The 18,061-nt window shown below is 37.6% G+C and overlaps 1 pseudogene; it reads right to left on the reverse strand.

The window, feature by feature from the left end:
- Positions 1 to 373: 373 nt before the first annotated feature.
- On the reverse strand, positions 374 to 1,419 carry LOC119805403 (annotated as a pseudogene).
- Between the last annotated feature and the right edge of the window lie 16,642 nt (positions 1,420 to 18,061).

An 18,061-nucleotide genomic window follows, 5' to 3' on the forward strand; every position in this document is an offset into this window, starting at 1 on the left:
CTCAAGCAAAGCAAACAATGAGCAGCGATGCTTTTATAGGATCCTACATGGTGCTGAACTATCGATATACAAAGGTCCACGAACAAAACAAAAACGAGAGTTATAGGAATGGATAATGCATTTCATCCAGAGTCTAACAGTCTGTTTCATCCCAACTCTTGGACATTAAGAATCATAATTTATATTATTAAGCAGCAAGGTGAACCATGAACAAAACAATCAACTCAAAGTCATGACTGCAAACAAGGCCATGGCTGCACCAAGTCTCTCCAAAATTCCCCTAGAGCAACAGCATCCATATACTGAAGGATCATGAGTCACAATATAGGAGTATTCATACAAAAACTATTCCCTTATTCTTGAAAATTGCCACATACTATACTTTTCGTTTAAAAAATACACAGCACATAAACTAATGAAAGACAGTCTGTCTCCATCTCTTGTCGATGAGAAAAGGCCAGAGCGAGTCTTTGATTCCAATTCGAAATGGCGTCCGCTGGTCAATGCCCAAAGTCTCCAATTTGGAGCAGTCGAGGTGAGCATTTTTGGGGTGTTGTGCTCCTATGATGGGGCTGTCAGTAATAGGTCTTAAGTGACTTCAACCAGGAGGTTGAAGGCATCTGCAGTCGCACATGCCATTTCTTACTTGGTCATCTGCTCATTGCCAGACCAGTGAAAGGTTCCCTTAATGGACGGATGCAGCATCCTCTTCTCTGCCAGCTGCCGGCACACACTGGCTACATCCTTCACGTGTGTGGGGAACCTCTGCTGCCAGTGGTCCATGTTGGCTGACTTGTTGCCGAATTGTACCTTTTCGAACATAACAGTCACAGCACTTTCTTCAAGCGTTTCAACTTCCCCATACAGAACAGGAATTTTCAAAATAGCAGCACCTAAATTGTTCTCCAGGACTGCCTTTTCTCCATCTAATTTTGTTTTGCCATAGAAATTCAAGGAATTTGGTATATCTTCTTCTGTATAAGGGGGATTTGTGCCATCAAACACATACTCTGAGCTAATGTAGATGAGAAATGCTCCAACAGCAGCTGCCTCCTTTGCTAAATTCCCAGAAGCACCCACATTCAGCTGGGAAGCAGATTCTGGCTGACTCTCAACAACATCTGGTCTTCTCTCCACAGCACAATGCACTATGATGTGAGGCTGAAAGTCATGAATGAGGTGATGAACTGCTTCAGAATCCAACAGGTTCACCTGTTCAAATTTTGGTCTTGCTCTTCGAAAGCCACAGCCAACAGTGTGCCAGTTACTTTGTTGAAATTCTTTGTAAACTGCTCTGCCAAGAAGCCCTGTGGCGCCTGTAACTAGAACCCACCTGGCAGGGATGTTTACTTCCTCCTCCACCAGCCGGCAGCTGCTGGGAACGAAGTGGATTGAGAGCTCTTTCTCCTGGCCCACCATGCCAGCTGCCTTTGTGCCATTGCCATTGGGACCGCAGCCACATCCAGCGCAGCACAGCGGGGGGCCACAGCGCCCGCGCCCTTGGCCCTCCTCCCCCTATGCCCTGGCCGACCTGGGCCCGTCTTCTGGCTCTTACAGTCTTTCTGTCCCCTCTTCTGCTGCACCCTGAGCTGTAGATTCTAGAGTTGGGTTGTAGATATATCCATTGGGGTTGGGTACCCCATGATCAGCTCTTCTCTGCATTTTGACCACTTCTGGTTTTCTGTAACAGTCTCTATCTGTTGCAAGGAAGAATTTATTCTTAATACTCCATAGTTTCTCATCACTGTAGTTGTTTATTTTTCACTCTTTGGGGGCCCACTACCTAGCTCCCAAATAAAAACATGGATACTTAATCTTACTTATGAATGCCTGGCCTTAGCTTGTTTTGTTTTTAGCCAGCTTTTCTAACTAACCCCATTATTCACTTCTTCTTTATTTTGCCTCAGGGCCTTTTTAACCTTTCTTTATTATATATGTCTTTCTCTGGCTGGCTGGGTGGCTGGGTGCCTGGCCCTGGTGTCCTCCTCTCCTTCTCCTTTCTCACTTGGGTTCTTCTTTTTTCTCCTCTCCTGAGCCTAGATTTCTCTTCCAATTTATTCTCTCTGCCTGACAGCCCTGTCTATCTGCCTAACCTCTCCTGCCTAGCTATTGGCCATTCAGTTCTTTATTAGGCCAATTAGGTGTTTTAGACAGGCAAAATAAACCATCTTTACAGAATTAAACAAATGCAACATAAAAAGAATGCCAACACATCTTTTTTTTGCATCATTATGTAAATATTCCATAGCATAAATGAATGGAACACATCTTAAACCTAATATTCCACAACGCATCACTATCCATCTTTCAGTTTCAAAACTACATCAATCTATTATCTTTTAGCATTATTGAAGAATACTTTCATGTTATTATGTATTCTAGGAAATGGAGTTTTACATTCTATGTAATAAAAGCATTTTAATACTTTTGATGAATTAATATATAGTCTTAAACTCAGAATATACCAAATATGTTTTGACTCTTTTCTTCAATAGGATTTTAATTGTTAACATGCCTTATCTACCTTTTTCTATCATAGCTGTACTTGCCTTCTACCTGCTTCTACTTTATCTTATTACATCTACTTCTTGCCAGGAAATGATGAAACCAAAAAGCCAGCTCATGTACCAGAGACAAATTCTAGTTCCACTGTCAGAGGCACCATAAACAGACCAAGCCACACATCTGTCACCCACATGTAGAGAGCCTAGTTTGGTCCCATGCAGGCTTCCCAGCTGTTGGTCCAGCGCCCATGAGCTCCTGCAAGCTTAGGCCAGCTGTCTCTGATGGAGCTCTGAGAGTCCATAATGATATTCTTTAACCTCTCATTTAAACTTACTAACTTTTAAACAAACAGCTCAACAAAACATATTGGTATATTTCTGAGTTTAAGACAGGGCAGTTACTATGTTACAGGAATTTTGCTAAACGTTTATATACACAAACCATATGTAACTCTCAAAACACCTTAAGGAGCTATGAGTCCCATCTTACAGATATATAAACTAAATCATAAGTGTTTAAGTGAATTTCTCAACGTCTCATAGCTAGTTAAATTACAGAGCTGAACTCTCCAACACAAATTAGTATGAAAGCTTAAAATTGTTAGCATTAACACCTGTAATTACACATGTATAATTATTTCTAGCTTATCATTTCATTGATTTTTTGCAGTTAAATTATAAGTTCTGTGGGAATATTGGTTAATCTCTTTTGACTAGTATTACATATTATAGCTTTACATGTACCATAGTGATAGAAAAATATAGCTTAATGATAGACAGCACAGTCCAACCATACTTATTCATAATTAATTTATGGTACATTTTCATCATTGGTCTATGACAGATCCATTCCCCCCCCTTTTGTTACTTATTTGCTTCTGTATCCATTCCTTCTTATGCGACCCTGATAGAAATCTTTAAATTCTCATTTAAGTATAAATTCTTTTTAAAATTTATTCACTTATTATTTCTAAATGTATGTGTGTTTAGCCTACACTTATGTCTGTGTACTATGAGCATGCAGTTCCTAAGGAGGCCAGAAGCAGGCGTTGAATCCCCTAGTACTGTAGTTAAAGGTGACTGTGAGCTGCCATATGAGTACTCAGCATTAAACCAGGGTCATATAGAATTGTAATGAGTATTCTTAATAGCTGAGCCATTTCTCAATCTCTAAGTATAAATTATTATATGATTTTTTCTGTGTGTACATTTTAATTCATAATAAAATGGAGTAGTAGAATAAATATTCCTATTTTTATTTGTTCAGTATGTCTTATATTATCTATCTATGTCTCTTGGACTATATGTATTTCATTGTTTTTCTTGATCCCAAGTAAATTTGTTATCCCTAATATCTGATTTCAATTCTGTCCTTTCGATCCAAGCACAGCTGAAAACATTAAATGAGGAAATTATATAAAAATATTTGAGCTTTAAATTGCAGGAAATTATTACGCACTATTATGAGCAGATGCTAAAATATTATGTCGTTTATTCTGTCCCACTCAGTCCTGAATAATACTTTTGTCTAATGTATGTATGTATGTATGTATGTATGTTATATATATATATGTATATATCTATATATATATATAGTGACACAATTGTCATGTGTTGTCAGTGTAGTAGCTGTATAGAGCATGAGATCAACTGTCACAGATTTGCAGTGCTTGCATTTAAATAACCCTAATTTACTTAGTATCTCCAAAACACAAGAGTAATAATGCTGTAAATTCAGGTATGCTACAGTGCTTACCTATAAATGAAAAGGTACAGAGTTCTTTAATTCACAAGTAAGAACAATCTTCCATTCATGAAAATTATAAAGAAGGAAAAATTAATCCATGTTAGTTTTGCAGCTGACACCATCAAATGGCAAAAGTCATGTCACTGCATACTTAGTCCTTGATTATATGCCATCTATAGCTTTAGGAGTCCATTGGAGAGCATGGAACATATATTTTATGAGTGAAAGGGGAAAGGCATTAATGCAACCATAATAAAAATATCTACTACATTTTTGCATTACTTTGAATGCATTAGTAATGAACCCAGATACCTCAGTAGTGTGTTTGTATTATATTAAAGAAATGAAATTAAAGGAACTTACCATGCCTAGTATGGAGATTTTGTTACTCGTGTTTCTTATTAGGAATATTGTCAATCCAAGTGGCTTGGATACACACCACATGCGCGCGCGCGCGCGCGCGGCGCCGCACACACACACACACACACACACACACACAACCATACCCTCCCTTGTGTATAATTATATGATTGTAGATAAATATATGATTCTTTGAGTCTTTATCAAACAACTCTGGTGTTACTTTCCCCTCATCCCATACTTTCCTTATGTGTCAACTTTTCTTCTCAGTTGTAGACCCTCCCCACTATCCCACTTCCCACTTCATATTATTTATATCCTGCTATTTTCCCATTTCACCTCCTAATGTGTTTTTTTTTATACTTTATACTTTCTTGGTTTCTGTGGTTACTTCTTGTCCTATACTCACATTTGAAGATTTGGAGCTAGGACCCACAGATGAGAGAAAATATATGATGATCTTCCTTTATTCCTTCCTTCCTTCTTTCCTTCCTTTCTTCCTTCTCTTTGTCTTTCTTTTATTTCTTTCACTCTTTTCCTCCTTCCCTCCCTCCTTCCCTTTCTCTCTCCCTTCCTTCCATGTTACCTGTGAATTTCATGATTTTATTTCTCTTACATCCAAGTACTATTCCATTGTGTATTTCTACCACATTTTTCATTATGAATTTTATGTTGAAGAACATTTAAGTTGCTTTAATGTCCTGGATATTGTGAATAGAGCAATTATGAATATTGCTGAGCAATTATCTGTGGAGTAGGATGTTAAGTCCTTTATTCATATGCCAAGAAGTAGTATAGCTGGGTCATATGATAGATTCAGTTTTAAATTTTGAGAATTCTCCACACTGATTTTCCAGAGTGATTGTGCTGTGGGAACTCCTTCAGCCAATTGCCTGTAAGATACCAGCCCACTTGGGTATGGTCTCTTGTATTATAAATGTAGACATAAAGCTTGTGCAGCCTCTCTCCCTCAACTACTGGATTCATTTCCTGTTCCCCACTTGTGCAGAGGACTGTAGTCTGTGAGTCTGTCCTTAAATAAAGAACCCTTTTTGTACTCAATTCTGAGCTAATGTGGGATGACTTTATAGTGTCCATCTATAACTGGTACCACTCCTTATGGAGTTTGTTAGTCATTTGGGCAAGAAACTGCTCTTGCCCGGACTGCTTGATGGTATGCTGTATGAACTGGACATGCAGGACCCACAGAAGAGACTGCTGAACTTGCCTAAAGGTGAGACAGGCCTTCAGGGTTCCTGCTTCATGAAAGAGTCTGCCAGGCATTCTTCAGGACACAGAAGAAAGTGAATGACAAGCTGCCAATATAGGTGGAACTGTCTCTGAAATTTCCTGCTTCGTGGAAAAGTCTGCTGGGTACTATGGACCTGTAGGCTGAAGATGGATGCTCCAGTGTTACAAAAGAACTTTGGGTGACCGTCCAGGCAGTGAGATGTCTCTGTCAATTCTAGAGTTTTGAAGTTACTTATAGTGCACTCCCTGTTTACTTAGGTAATATTATATCCTTATGGAGTCTTTGATGGAGTTGAAGAAAGATAGTTAAATTATAAAAGATAAATAAGATATAAAACTTTAGACTCACAAAGATAGGATAGACAATAGAGTGTTTTCCTTAATTTGTCAAATGTAAATGGACTAAATATAATTCATGCTTGATAATTGTTTTGTTGTATGCAATTTTACTATTTTAAAGTTAAAACCTTCCTTTTTACTTGGACAGAAAAGGGAAAATGGTGTGGGAAGTCTTTCTGTATCTGGGTTGCTTTTATTGGTTAATGAATAAAAAACTGCTTTGTCCTAGGAAAGGGCAGAATAGAGTAAGGCAGGATATCCCAGAAGATAAAGGAGGAATGAAAGCAGAGTCAGGGAAATGCCATGTAGCTGCCGAAGGAGACAGACGACATGGAAACTTACCAGTAAACCATCAGCTTTGTGGTAAAATACAAAATTATAGGAATGGGTTCATTTAAAATGTAAGAGCTAACTAGAAATATACTTACACTATTGGCCAAGCAGTATTGTAATTAATGTAGTTTCTGTGTGATTATTTCAGGGCTGGGCAGCCAGGAAATGAATGAGCAGCCGCCTACATGACTGCACTAATTTGCATTCTACTAATAGGGCATGAAGATTCCTTTTTCAGAACAACCTCTCCAGAATTTGTTGTCAGTAGTTTTGTTGGGGTGAGGCGAAATCTCAAAGTTGTTTTAAATTGCATTTCCTTAATTGCTATAGATGATGAACACTTTTTTTTTCTTAGCCACTTTTATGTCTTCTATTTAGAACTTTCATTTTAAATCCCTAGGCCACTCTTTAATTTGATAATTTGTTTTCTTGATTCTTTGCTTTTGAGTTTTTTGCATATGCTGAATATTAATACTGTATCAGATGTATAGCTGGCAAACACTCCAGTACCAGGCACAAGAAACTTCCCTTTTCACTGTTTTTATTGAGCTACATATTTTTCTCTAATTCCCTCTTTTTCTCTCTGCTCTCCTTCTACCCTCTTCCATGGTTCCCATGCTCCCAACTTACTCAGGAGATCTAGTCTTTTTCTAAATCCCATGTAGTTTAGATCCATGTATATCTCTCTTAGGGTCTTCTATGCTGTCTAGGTTTTCTGGAATTGTGAATTGTAGGCTGGTTTTTCTTTGCTTTATGTCTAAAAGTCACTTATGAGTGACTACATATTATATTTGTCTTTCTGGGTCTGGGTTACCTCACTCAATATGATGTTTTCTAGATCCATCCATATTCCTGCAAAATTCAAGATGTCATTATTTTTTCTACTGTATAGTACTCCAATGTGTAAATGCACCACATTTTCTTATCCGTTCTTCAGTCAACAGGCATTTAGGTTGTTTTCAGGTTCTGTCTATGACAAACGATGCTGCTATGAACATAGATGAAAGCACATGTCCTTGTGGTACATTTGAGCATCCTTTGGATATATAGCCAAAAGTGATATTACTGGGTCTTGAGTTAGGTTGTTTCCTAATTTTCTGAGAAATCGCCATATTGATATCCAAAAACTATAGCAGTTTGCACACCTACCAGCAATGGATGAGTGTTCCCATTACCCCTCATCCTTACCAGCATAAGCTGTCATCAGTGTTTTTGATCTTAGCTATTCTTACAGGTATAAGATGGAATCTTAGAGTTGTTTTGATTTTTATTTCTCCGATGACTAAGGATGTTGAACATTTCCTTAAGTGTCTTCCAGCCATTTTAGATTCTTCTGTTGAGAGTTCTCTATTTAGGTCTGTACCCCATATTTTATTGGATTATTTGTTCTTTTGATGAGCAATTTCTTGAGTTCTTTGTTTATTTTGGAGATCACTCCTCTGTCCGATGTGGGGTTGGAGAAGATATTTTTCCATTCTGTAGGCTGCCAATTTGTCTTGGTAACTGTGACCTTTGCTTTACAGAATCTTCTCAGTTTCAGGAGGTACAATTTATTAATTGTTTTTCTCAGTGTCTGTGCTACTGGTGTTATATTTAGGAAGTGATCTCCTGTGCCAATGCATTCAAGTGTACTTCCAACTTTCTCTTCTATGAGGTTCAGTGTGGTTGGCTTTATGCTGAGGCCTTTGATAGATTTGGACTTTAGTTTTGTGCATGGTGATAGATATGGATCTATTTTCATTCTTCTAAATATTGACATATAGTTATGTTAGGGGAGCAGAAGAATTAGCTTTCCAAGGGATTAGTCCATTTATTACTTTCCAAAGCAGAGTGATTAGTCCTGAAACCATATACACACAAGCAACAGATTCAGCAAGATATGTGTATGTGCATATATGCACTTATGTAACAATAATTAGAATAAAAGAAAAAGGCTACAGTCTTATCAACTTGAGAGTAGGGGTGCATAAGAAGAGTTCAATGGAGGGTTGTTGGAAGGGGCTGAGGGAAGGGGAGAGGGAAACTGGTATAATTCTATTTCAGTTAAAAACAATGTTTTAAAAAAAGCACTTGCCCGTAGAATAATTTAACTAAAAGCAAGCCAAGACTTGAATTCTCAACATTTTTCTTTGTGTCTTTCATCATTCCTTGTCCGTTATATGAGTCCCAATCTGTTTCTGTTTGAATGCTGTCTTTTGAATCTGTCACTTTGTCTGTGTATGGGTCTTTGTGTTTGTACCCCTAACAAAGGACTTTGCACTCTTATTTATTGAACAGCACAGAAAGCATCACATGGGGAAGAAATTGATACTTTACAGAAATCTTTGTTTTACAAGGAATGAAGCCACTGACACATATGCATCCAGTTCACAAATAGCATTGCAAAAATCATTATTTATCAAACAACAGCTGAATGTTGTCTTCAACATTTATGACAGATACTCATTTTGTAAGGTTGATTTCAATCTATATTTTCTGGTTTGAGCTTTTATTATCATAAAACACATATGAAAACATTGCAAAAAAGGAAACACTTGCATTGCTCTTTGGGTCAGGGATGAGGAAGTGTACATATCTTAATATCATATCTATGCATTTTATTATGTTGTAAAATTTGATTACATGAGAAATCAAGGCAAATATAATTGGTTGTTCCATTTGCTCTCCTTAAAGGTAGGTTAAACAAACAGGCTAAGTAGACAGTCTGAGAGCATTTTTAAATCTTAAGTGATCTCAAGGTGTATTAGTGACTCTGGCTGTCCAGCAAAAGTTCCAGTCTCTTACAATATAATAGATATTTTCATCATAATGTATTGTCACATATTTTATTTATTAAATTACTCAATGTCAGTCAACTGTTTTGCTTATAACATTGTAACTCCACAAATATTATTGCAATTAAAACATTTAAATATGTCATACTACTTTATACCTTCTGAAAGAAGGAAGAGCAGGATGTTCAATGGATAAGATAGTTAGCATGGAGAAAACCTTACTATATCATTTATTAGGTGCTTAGTATGCAAGCACTAGAAAAGGAGATACAGGCAATGAGCAGAACAACGTCTTTGTTCATATGAAGCCTCCATTCTGTTGGCATATATATTATACAGAAACACATATTTCTCTTTGATGTGTGAAATATATTTAAATATGAATTAGGTAAATGTATTTTATGGTAAATATTTTAGAATTCTTGCTATATTCCTTGCAATATGGAGTTTTTTAGAAGTTGCTCTTGGTTACCATGTAGAATTTAAAGATAAGGTCCTATTCCTGAATATTCCATACCCTTGAGCCATACAACCTGAAGAAATTAACATAGTACTGACCTGGAAGATTCATCCCTACTGACTAGCTTTCATAGCTCTAGAAAGTACTATACATGCTTACTAGAGAAGAAAAGGATTGTCAGGTTAAACTACAGGAAATATACAATACTTGAAGAATAAACAAGCCACAATTGAATACAATTGAATATCATTGAAGAAATGGAAGGAAGAAATTTGAAGATTCCAATACTAAAACAAAAATTTGAGCACAACTTACCAGAAACTTTGCGAATCTGCTTAGGTATTTCTGAGAGAAGTTTCTGGGAGTGCATATGCTAAAAAAGCTTAGAGGAAGTTCAAGTTCAAGTACTTCAAGATTCACTCCAAGAGCCTAGAAAAGTGGGTAGAAACCAATTACAAAATCATCAGGCAACAAACTGTAGAAATGATCCCTGAACTTATGCTGGAGAGGTTGTGGGGAACACTTCTGCATTGCTGGTGGGAATGCAAGCTAGTACAGTCCCTTTGGATGTCAGTGTGGCGGTTTCTCAGAAAATTAGGAAACAATCTTCCTCAAGACCCAGTAATACCACTTTTGGGTATATATCCAAAGGATGCTCAATCATACCACAAGGACATGTGCTCAACTATGCCCATAGCAACATTGTTTGTCATAGCCAGAACCTGGAAACAACCTAAATGCCCCTCAACCTAAGAATGGATAAGGAAAATGTGGTACATTTAAACAATGGAGTACTACACAGCAGAAAAAATAATGACATCTTAAATTTTGCAGGAAAATGGATGGAGCTAGAAAACATTATTTTGAGTGAGGTAACCCAGACACAGAAAGACAGTTATCACATGTACTCACTCCTAGGTGGTTTTTAAACATAGAGCAAAGAAAACCAGCCTACAAACCACAATCCCACAGAATTTAGGCAACAATGAGGACACTAAGAGAGACTTACATAGATCTAATCTACATGGCAAGTAAAAAAGGACAAAATCTCCTGAGTAAATTGGAAACATGGGGATCTTGGGGGAGGGCTGAAGAGTGGAGGGGAGAGGCAGGAAGGGGAGCAGAGAAAAATGTAGAGCTCAATAAAAATCAATAAAAAAGAAAAAATCATCAGATAATAAGAAATTATAACATTCAGGTTAGAAATTAATGGAAAGTGTTATTCGAATTCTTTAGAGAAAGTGATCTGATAGGATGTAAATATTAAAAGGGAACTTGTTTGAGTGGCTTACAGGCTCTGATCCAGCTAGTCCAACAATTGCTGTCTCCCAGTGGAAAGACCAAGAATGGAAATGCCAATAATCTGGTAGTTGTTCAGTCCAGGAACATTCAGACTGAAAGTCTCAACTGATCCTTAGACTGTATTAGAATAAGAAGTAGGTCCCAATATCTGCAAAGAAATTTCTCAATAGTAGAATAGATGGACTTGTCATCAAAATTGAGGGCAAATAGGCAAAATGGCAAAATGCGAAGATCATTCTTCTTACATATCCTTCGGGTTTTTTGTATCATATTTTTTTTGTCCATTCATCTGTCAGTAGACATGAAGGCTAGTTCTATTTCCTGTATATTATGAATAGTGCATCAAAACACTAAGTATCTATATGATAAGTTAACTTAGAGTCCTATGAAAGAGAGATATATATGAATAATGTATGGTAGTTTTATCCTTAAGGTTTTTTCTTTTTAGAATCATTTATACTGATTACCATGGTAGCTGGACAGATTTACATTACCAAGAGCAATGAACAGGATTCTGCTTTTATGTGGGGAAACTTTGTATTGCTGCTCCAATCTCATTAAATGCTACAAATGTGTGTAAAATATTTATATCCTTTTGAAAGACTTTTTGATAAGTCATGTGTGCTTAGGTATTTATCTATTTCTTTTAGATCACTCAGTTTGAGAGAATAAAACTTTCAAAGCATTCTCTAATTATTTTAATTAAATTGGAATCATTGGTAAATTCCCCTTATTTGTTTCTAATCTTATTGAGTATTTTATTTCTCTTTTTAGTTTGCATAGGTATTTTTCAACCTTACTTACATATTGAAAAAAATGAACCTTACTTTGGTTACATTACTTTTTTGTTTTACTAATTTTTTCTCATATATTACATCTCGACTACAGCTTCCTTTCCCTCCTCTCCTCTCAACCCCTCTCCCTCCTTTCCACCCACTCCTTTTCCTTTTCCCTTCAGAAACAGTCAGGCCTCCCAGGGATATCCACCAAACATTGCATATCAAGTTGCTGTAAGACTAGGCACCCAAAGCAGAGTCAGAGGCAGCACTCATTCCTTCTGCTAGGAGTCCCACAGAAACGCCAAGCTTCACAACTACAACGTATTGCAGAGGGCCAAGGTGAGATCCATACAGGTTCCATGATTGTCAGTTTAGCCTCAGTGAGCCCTTGAGCCCAGATTTCTTGATGCTGTAGGTTTTCTTGTGGTGTCCTTGACCCTTCTGGCTACTAAAGTCCTTCCTCCCCTTCTTTCACAAGGTTCACCAAATTCCACCTAATGTTTGGCTGTGGGTCTCTGTATCTGCTCCTGTCAGTTGCTGGATGAAGTCTCTCTGATGGTGATTATGCTCGGTACCTGTCTACAAATATAGTAGAATTTCACTAGGAATCATTTCATTTACTTTTTTCCAGGCATGTTTTTGGTTCTATCCTAAGCTGTGGGCCATATGGCCTTTGGTTTCTGATCATCCAGGCAGCGTCACAGATAGGGTTCCTTTTGTGGTACAAGTCTCAAGCTGGACCAGTCATTGGTTGGCCACTCCCACAAGTTCTATGCCACATTTACCCCAGCACATCTTGCTGACAGGAAAAATTGTACGTCAAAGGCTGGATTTGTTTCCCTACAGTGGAAGTTTTGCCTGGTTACAGGAGATGACCGGTTCAGTCTCTATATCCCCCCATTGCTAGGAGTCTCTGCTAGGGTCACCATAATAGATTCCTGGGAGTTTCCATTAAACTAGGTTTCTACCTTGCCCTGACTTGCCCCCAAATTCCAATTCTCTTTCCAAGTACTTTCTCCCTCCATCTTCCAGACCCCTGATCACTCCTGTTCTCATTCCCAACTATCCTCAGTCTGCCTGCAATGTCTATTCTATTTTGCCTTTCCAGCAAGATTCATCTAAGCCCCCTTGAGCCCTCCTTGTTAGTTAGTCTCTCTGAATCTGTAGATGTAACATGATTATCCTTTACAGTTAATATCCTCTTATAAGTGAATACATACCATGTTTGTCTTTCTGGGTCTAGGTTACCTCACTCAAGATGATTTTTTTCTAGTTCTGTACATTTGTCTGCAAATTTCATGATGTTGTCTCTTTAAACAGCTGAGTAATACTCCATTGTGTATATATGCGTACCACATTTTATTTGTACATTTTCTAATTGAGGTACATCTAGTTGTTCTGACTATTATGAATTGGTGCAGAATTGTCTGTAACCTGTCAATCATGTTTTAACTAAAAGCTGATTGGCCAGGCAGGAGGTAAAGGTAGGAAAACCAGACAGGAAATAGAAATGATACAATGAGAACAGAAGAACTCTGGGAAGGAGGAAGTTGATTCCTCCCACTCCTGCCCAGATCATCGAAGCAGCAGGATGTGATCTGCCCCACTGAATAAAGGTACTGAGCCACATGGCTAACATAGATCAGTAAAATTGGTTAATTAAGATGTGAGAGTTAGCCAGTGAGAGGCTACAGCTAATGGTCCAATCAGCTTTATAACTTTAGAGACCTATGTGTGATTTTCTTTAGGGCTAAACAGTTGTGGGGTACCGGACAGGACAAAAACCCCAACAAACAAGCAGGCCTGGCTTCCCTCATGTTACAATGAATAAAGCTGTTATGAATTTAGATGAGCAAGTGTCCTTGCAGTAGAATAGGGCATCATTTGGTTGTAAGCCATAGAGTGGTGTAGCTGGGTCTTGAAGTATATTGATTCCCAATTTTCTGAGGAACCACTATATTGATTTCCAAAGTGGTTGTACAAGTTTGTACTCCCACCAGCGATGGAAGAGTGTTTCCCATGCTCCACATCCTCACAAGCATGAGCTGTGACATGCCCTTTGGATCTTAGCTATAATGACAGATGTAAAATGTAATCTCAGAATCATTTTGATTTGCATTAACCTGATGGCTAACTATATTGAATATTTCTTCAAGTGCTTCCTAGCCATTTGAGATTCCTCTGTTGAGAATGTCTTGTTTGTAGCCACACCTGTTGTCAACAACTTTGAAAGAGCAAAAATAAGTTCAAACTCTTTGATCTTTAGTCAAGGTGGAACAGGCTCACATCTGTGAACCTCCACAATGGTATTTTGTCCTATTGATGGTGTCTTTTGCCTTACAGCTTTTGTTTCATTAACTCCCATTTGTTAATTGTTGATCTTAGTGCCTTCTCTATTGGTGTTCTGTTCAAGAAGTTGTCTCTTGTGTCAATGAGTCTAAGGCTACTCCCCACTTTCTCTTCTATCAGGTTTAGTGTATCTAGTTTTATGTTGAGGTCTTCCACTTGAACTTGAGTTTTGTGCAGGGTGATAGATACGAATCTATTTGCATTCTTCTACATGCTGGCATCCAGTATACCAGCACCATTTGTTGAAGATGCTTTCATTTGTCCATTGAATAATTCTGGCCTCTTTATAATAAACCAGGTGTCCAGAAGTGTGTGGATTTATGTTTGGGTCTTCAACTAGATTTCATTGATCAGCTTGTCTGTTTTTAGTCCAATATTTTTCAATTTTTGCTACTAAGGCTCTGGGTAGAGCTTGAAATTAGGGATGGCAATACCTCCATAAGTTCTTTTATTATACAGGATTGTTTTAGCTATTCTTTTTTTTTTTGGTTTTCCCTATGGAGTTGATTATTGTGCTTTCAAGGTCTGTAAAGAATTGCGTTAGAATTTTGATGGGAATTGGGATGAATCTGTAGATTGCCATTGTTACTATGTTAACTCTACTAATACATAAGCATGGGAAATCTTACCATCTTTTGGTGGTTAGAATTACACGAAGATGGTTTATATTATTTGTGGCTATTGAGAAGGGTGTTGTTTCCCTGATTTCTTTCTCCACCTGTTTGCCATTTGTATATAGGAGGGCTACTGATTTTTGAGTTGATATTGTATCCAGCCACTTCACTGTGGGTGTTTAACAGCTGTAGGAACTTTCTGGTAGAATATTTGGGGTCCCTTATATGCTATCATGTCATTTGCAAATAAGATACTTTGACGTTTTTCTTTCCAATTTGTATCCCACTGATCTCCTTGCTTCATGATTAAAATGATGTAGAATCTAGGAACAGAACCTGAACTTGAATACACTAAAGGGTATGTATCATAAACCTATAACCAGCTGTGGTGTTTTGAATGAAAGTGGCCTCCATAGGCTCATATATTTGCATGCTTAGTTCCCAGGTGGTGAACCCATTTGGGAAGGATTTCTAAGTGTGGCCTTTTGGAGTAGGTGTATCCTTGTTAGAGCAGGTATGTGACTGACAGTGAACTATAAGTTTTAGAAGCCTATCCTAGACCCAGGTGCTCGCTCTCTCTCTCTCTCTCTCTCTCTCTCTCTCTCTCTCTCTCTCTCTCTCTCTCTCTCTCTCTCTCTCTCTCTCTCTCTCTCTCTCTCTCTGTTTTATCTCTGCCTGCTGCCTGTGAATCAGAATGCAAAGCTCTCAGGTATGGCTCCTGAGTCATGCCTGTCTGCTTCCCACAATGATGATTGACTAACTCTCTGAAACTGTAAGCAAACCCTTGGTTAACTACTTTCTTTTATAATAGTGGCCATGGTCATGCTATCACTTCACAGCAAAAGGATGGCGACTAGGACACCAACATTATAACAAATGGAGAAATATTAGAATGTTTTTGATAAAATCAAGACTGAGACAAGGATGCCCACTCACCACTATTATTTAATATAATGCTTGATAATCTTAGGGTTTCTATTGCTGCAATGAAACACCATGACCAGCAAGTTGGGGAGGATTTATTTGGCTTATACTTCCATATTGCTGTTCATCACTGAGGGAAGTAAGGATAGGAACTCAAACAGGGTGGGAACCTGGAGGCAGAAGTTGATGCAGAGGCTGTGGAGGGTTGCTGCTAACTGGCTTGCTTCACGTGGCTTGCTCAGCCTGCTTTCTTGTAGAAGCCATGACTATCAGCCCAGGGATAGTATCCCCCACAATGAGCTGGGCCCTCCCCCATTGATCACTAAATGAGAAAATGCCTTACAGCTGGGTCTCATGGAAGTGTGTCTTCAAGTGAGGCTTCTTCCTCTTATGACTCAGCTTGTGTCAAGTTGACACAGAAAACCAGCCAGTACACTTGAAGTCTTATCTAGATCACTAAGACGAAAATGAAACAAACACAAGATACAAAAAGAAAGAAAAAGAATCTTGTTATTTCTATTTGCAAATGATATGTCCTGGCTTTTTACGTAAAAGACCCTATATATTCTACTACAGAATTCTGCGATCTGCTAAGCAATTTTAGCAAAGTAGCAGTATACAAAAATCACCATGCAAAATGAATGAGTACCCTTCTATATACAGAAAGTAAACTTGGTACAATAGAAACCAGTAAACATATCCTAGTCACAATAGCTTCTAAAATTAAAATGACTGCGAGCAAATATAACTGAGAAGGTGAAAAACAACTCAGTAACAAAAACATTAAGAACCCGTTTTTGTTAGTCTCCATTGTCAACTAGATTAGAATTATAATCACTATAGAAACACACTTTTGGTATGTCTAGGAAGGCGTATCCAGCGAGATTTAACTGAAGAGAAAAATCCCACATGGAACATAGATGTCAACATTCCATGTACTGGTGTCCCAGACTAAATAATAGGAAAAAGTGGGCTGAGAATCAGTATTCATATTGCTGCATACTGATTTCTAGTGCAATGTGACCAGATCTTTCAAACACCTGCCAACATCATTTCTTTATTCATCAAGGAAATCAAAATTGAAATTGTGCTGTGATTACATCCCACCCTGTGTAGAATAGTATTAATAAGTAAACAAACAAAATTCTTTTAAGGTAAATGATATCAAGATATGCACAAAAAGGCACATTCATACAGTGCTGATGGGAATGTGGACTTGTAAAACTACTGTGGAAATTAATATGGTAATGCCTTAAAAACACTAAGGATTCATGGAAAATCATTATGTAAATCTGATATTTGTGAACTTCTGTATATATATATGCATTTTATGAACTTCCATATATATACACATGTATACACATACAGTAACATATAAAAATTTTAAGTAAATTTGCCCCACACAGAGATTAATGCACCTTCCAAAAGTCATAAGTCATCAAATAAAAAGTCCATTGTTAAGGGTGACATGTCTCACCTCAAGTTGTTGGTTGGGGTAATTGCAGAAACAATCAAACAATGAATGATATTGGCATTGCTCTTGGATATCCACTGGGACTTGATGGTAAGAACCTACTGTTGAAGAAACAAAACAATTTGCTCATATGACTTGGAGAAACAAAGCTAGTACTGACATCAAAGCTTCCTCCCAACTGACTAGCTTTCACAGTACTGGAAGGTGCTATGTAGACTGCTGGGAGAAAGTAAGTCATTGGCAGTCTTACTCAGCTATATGTATATAGGATTCTGGTGTATGTGGTGTGAAATGCACGCAAGTTCCCACTCATGACTGAGAAACTATTGACAGTTAAGTCCTGTGAGAGGAAGAGGAATCAATTTTCTTCAGGAATGTCGTACCTAGTCGATTGACCATGCACCAGTGGATGGATCCACACTCATCTATGTAAAAGCAGCATTAATTAAACTCAGTGAATTATGAACTAATAATAATGGAAATTTGAATCAAATTACAATGAGATAGAATCCCACACTTACTAGAATAGTCTTTTTTATTAAAAATAGGTTTTTTTATACATCATATTCTGACTGTGGTTTCCCTTCCCCTAACTCCTTCCAGATCCTCCCCACCACTCTGCCCACTCAAACCCACATTTTCTCTTGATCTCTCATTAGAAAAACAGACAGACATATCAAATAAAAAAGAAAGAAAATAATAATAAAATAAAATAAGAAATAAATAGACCTGATTAAGACCAAACAAACAAATGAACAGGAAAAAAGAGCCGAAGAAGAAGCACTGGATGTCCATATAAATGCATAGATACACACATTCACACACAGAGAGATACTATAAAGGCAAAAAAG

This window comes from Arvicola amphibius, chromosome X (assembly GCF_903992535.2).
Source record: "Arvicola amphibius chromosome X, mArvAmp1.2, whole genome shotgun sequence".
NCBI classification, from domain to species: domain Eukaryota; kingdom Metazoa; phylum Chordata; class Mammalia; order Rodentia; family Cricetidae; genus Arvicola; species Arvicola amphibius.